Raw genomic sequence first — 4,550 nt, forward strand, 5'->3', positions numbered from 1 at the left:
ACCGTGGTCCCATCAGATTATAACGGAGCTGAAAAATTCCTGTCACCTAATGACGTCGTAGCCGGTGTAACGTCACATGATGGAAGAAGAGGCAAGAGGAAAGGAAACTGCAGGAGAAGGAAAAGAAGAACGCCCCCAAAAATTCACAGTAAAGGGTTTAGCAGAGGCTTCTGCAGACCTCAACAAGCTCCTTACAAAGTTGGAAAACATGGACCCCAACACCAAACGGTTTTCATTAATAGAGAACAATGATCACGGTGTATTATCTGCTTACAAGGAAATCTGTGATGAAAAAAAAGAAACCGGGCAAACTACTACTGACGTATTTCTGAAGAGAGTGACGCTCCTCAAGAAGAGCCTCAGAATAGTCATCTGTAAGAGGGGTATGGGCACGACAGCTCCAGCAGAGGCACATCCACCTGGGAGGGTTTCTGGCGGCCTAGGCAGGAGCCCGGGTGTGGGAGACCAAGGTGCTGCAGGAGGCACCATTCCCGGGACGGGGTTCAGAGGCCCTGCCGCATGGGGGCCCCTGCCCAGGAAGGCCCAGCTGGCTTGGGCCAGGCTGCCGAGGGTAACAGTTAACAAGGGCCAAAGCGTCTGTCTCCTCCATACGTTTTAAACTAAGAGGTTGGCTCCAGCCTAGGCCTGGGCTGGGCAGGAGGGTGTCAAGACCCAATTTGGGATTTAGGATGTAGGAGGCATTAAGTGCTTTTCAGTAGGTAAGGGGAGACAAAGGAAATTCACCAGTGGAGATTATGGGGAAGGCTGCCTTCAAGATGCAAATGTCTAGTGTGAAACCCCACGTAGGGACGTTGTTAGGGGCTCTGGCCCCTCACCCCCCTGCAGCCGGGCAGTGAGCTCCGGGGCCTGGGGGGGGGGTGTCTGAAAAACCACCAGGCAGCCAGAGATCAAAGGAGCTGGCAGTTGATGCTGAGTGAATAATCAAACATGTCTCCTCCACTAATGTGCTCTGTGAGGAGGAATGTTTCCTTGGTGTCAGTCTCTCAAATAACTTTAATATATTGGGGTGATTCAAGGCCTTTATGTTGTGAACTTCACGGAAAACTCCATGGCCGACAGGATGCAAAACGTGGAGGGGACTCAGATAAAGCGGAATTCCCGGATGTCTAGTGTGGAGGGAGTCTGATGGCCCCTCAAGCCCGCCTAGGTGTGGGGGTTAAGGGGGAGCACCTGCATCTCCCAGGCACCATGGCGGGCGGGGCCAGGGTTCCACCTGCAGGGAAACCTGTGTTGTCTTCAGGCCACAGGGAGCAGTGAGCAGGTGCCGTCAGCCAGGCAGGGTGTGCCCAGGGATGGGGCCCCGCAGGGAGCACGGCAGACCCAGCTCTGCTCTTAGAGATCTCCCTGCACTGGAGTGAAGAGGCAAAACGGGGTCAGCAGGTCATAAGTGCTAGGAAGAAATAAAGCAGGGGAAGGTGATAGGGATGCTAGGGAGGCATTTTAGCACAGCTGGCCCTGGGGCTACTCCGAGGAGGTATTTAGGGGTTGAGATCTGAATGAAAGGAGCCAGGCACACAGCAAGTGCAGAGGCACTGAGGTGGGAGCCCCCCACCCCACCCCGGGTATGTGTGAGGAACAAGAAGGCCAGTGTGGTTGAGTACAGATTAATCCTAAGTCTGATGAGAAGCCACTGGAGGCCTTTTAGCAGAGGCAGGACGCAGGGATCAGACTTCTGTGTTAGACACTCCCTCTGCTGCTGTGTGGAGGCCAGGAGAGAAAAGAGGGGAAGAGTGGAGAGCACGGCGGCTTGGGGAGAAGTGGATCGATGTGGGACCCACTTGGGGGTGTAGACCTGACAGGAACTGATGGGTTGGATGAGGGGTAGAGGAAAAAAGAAATCAGAGGGGTGTCTGTGCTTTCAGCCTAGAAGTGTCTGTGAGAGTTTGGGGAGAAGCAGGTTTGCAAGAGAAAATCGGGAGTTGTGTTTCAGCCCCGACACAGCAGGGATGTGTTTTAGACACCCCAGTGGAGATGACGGCGGGCTGCTGGGTGCTGGGGGTGCTGGTCTGGAGAGAGACAGAAGTCAGGGGTGTCATCAGTGCGGGAAGCGTCGAAGCCCCAAGCCTGGATGAGCTCCCCTGGAGAGAGAGGGCCCCCCGACTCTGCACCCACAGGCACCATGTGCCTGCCTGAGCCTCCTCCAGACAGGCCCGGCCCTGGGGAAGGCATGTCTGTGAGGCCTGGCCACTTCCAGATGCTCCTTTTTTCATAGTTTGTCATTTTTCATTGGCTACTTGAGGCCTTCCCCACCTATAGTTTCCTTAGAGGAGTGGCAGGGGGGCTAGCTGTCAGTGTGGGGTTTGAGAGGCATCCCTGAAGGCTGGCAGGACCCGGCCCTAGAGTCCTGGCTAACTGGACAAAGCCACTACCCCCCTGCCCAGCCACAAGCCTCAGTCTCCTCATCTGTATAATGAGGCCACTGGGATAAAACCACTTGGTTCCTTGCCAGCTCCCAAAGCCCAGAATTAGCCTTCCCAAGCCCTGGTCCACAGGTCCACAAGCAGCCTCCCTCTTGGCAAAAGTGCTCCCTCCACTGCCAGGCCAAAGAGTCCACCAGGGCTGGCATGGACTTGGAGCTGTGTCTTCTGTGTCCTCCCCACCATGGCCTGGCCACACTGCCCTGCCCACCTGTGTCCACTCCCTCCACTGATTTCTTCTCTCCCCTAGTCTTGGCCAGGCTCCCCCAGGGCTAAAGAACCTCCCCTCTGCCCCACACTCGTGGCACTTCCTCCCTCGCTGACCAGGTGCCGGGAGTCTGGCCCATAGAGGGGGTGAATGCTCAGGCTCGTCCCTTCTGCCACCCACCCAGGTCGAATCTTGAGATTTTTTTTTTTTTTGCCCAAATTAGAACAATTGATTATAAACATTTGCAGACTATAGACTGATTTTGTATAAAGACCCTTTAAAACTTTTAAAACTATATGTAACATTTATTATTATTAATTATTATTATTATTATAATGTATTTCATTTTCCACTTTCCAATATAGAAAATACAGTGCAAGTTAGATCTAACAGGAAATAAAATCAATCTAAATTGCCTCATAGAGAACACTAACGAATACGAAAATACCCCACCCAAAACTAAAACAAACCCAATCAAGAAATAGATTCTGCAAAGCCTATTAATCCTCCAATTTAAAATAAATGACCTCCTGAGAAAAAAATACTTCCACCATCATAGCAATTTGATGAATAAAAGCAGAGCTACTCGCATTAAGAGAAATTACATTATATATAAGGAAAATGTAATAATGCTTTTAGAAAATGAGGAAAAATAATTTCCATGTTGGAGAGTAAGCATACTAAATACTTTCTGTTCACTTGACCTTTGTTAGAAGGTAGATAAGCTGTTCATACATGAAGTGTTATGAACATGAACATCCTAAAACCAAGGTCCTCAACTATGTTTTCAGCTTAACCTCAGGAGAGCCAACTCAAGAGCTTCAAAATCCAAGTGTAGACTGGTCCCAAAGCATTTCCTCCTGTTCTTTGCCTTGTTCCTTTTCCTCTTTTCTATGCTTCCATTCCTCTTTCTTAGAGGCTGCGTCTCAGAGCTTTTTCCCTCCTTTGGATTCTGAAGCTTTCTGTACTGACCCTGACTGGTTCCACCTATCTTTTGGTTCTTTGGATGCTCTTGTGTTTGTCTGAATCTATTTCCTCGCAACTTTTCTCCCTCTTATGCCTGGGCAGCTCCTCCTTTGGTTTTCCTCTGCCTTCCTCTGGGTGCCTTTTTCTTTTCTGATGCATCTGTTTATGGCTGCCTCAGGGGGCATGGGTACTGTTTTCTGAGAAGTGTTTGTAACCAGTTTCTGCACTGTATGAGCTTCAATTATCCTCTTGCTGGCTAAGGTTCAGGGGTACTGGGTTTTCTGAGAAACAGTCCCTGGTGAATTGACAGTAGCTCAGAGAGTCTAGTCTCCACCTGCTGTCATGAGCTGGTAGCCACTGCGGTCATCAGTTTTCCACCGTTTGTGAAATAGTGCATGATCTTGGGGAGGTCTGGACAGTTTCAGACAGGAGTCTTTGATCAAACATTCTATACCTGGGTCTGAAATCAACCTCTGCTTTGTACCCACAGGTTTCCAAATAGTCCTCTCTCATCTTTCGGAAGCCAACCTTTGATTCTAAGCCTCTGGCTTTCTGCACTTTGATGTAATCTTCAAGTTCATCTTGAAAAGAGTCATATGTCTTCTCTGAATGCTTCATTAGGTTGACAACAAGGGATACTCCTTCTCAGGCTGAGAACTTGGTGGAGAAATCTTATCATGTTCACCCACTAATTCCTTCAGTTTTCTAGCATGATCTTTCCCCAAATAGCGAGAATGTGCAATAACTGGAGAGCTCATAATGTGAAATCCTTTGTGATTCAAACGATATCACTACCCCACATACATGTTTTACTAAATGTATCTGTAAAAAGCTCAATCTTCATTCATTCAGAGTGGTATCTTCTCTGAGGCGGGGGCAGGTGCCTACAACTCCTGTCCCCTCCCCGCCCACGCAGCCGCCCGGTGGGTAGGGAGGTG

At 49.8% G+C, this 4,550-nt stretch overlaps 1 pseudogene; it reads right to left on the reverse strand.

Moving 5' to 3' along the window:
- Window positions 1-3,467: 3,467 nt before the first annotated feature.
- Window positions 3,468-4,236, reverse strand: LOC101390713 (lysine-rich coiled-coil protein 1-like; annotated as a pseudogene).
- Between the last annotated feature and the right edge of the window lie 314 nt (window positions 4,237-4,550).

Source organism: Ceratotherium simum, chromosome 5 (genome assembly GCF_057802395.1).
Source record: "Ceratotherium simum simum isolate JZ-2026a chromosome 5, ASM5780239v1, whole genome shotgun sequence".
Taxonomy (NCBI): domain Eukaryota; kingdom Metazoa; phylum Chordata; class Mammalia; order Perissodactyla; family Rhinocerotidae; genus Ceratotherium; species Ceratotherium simum.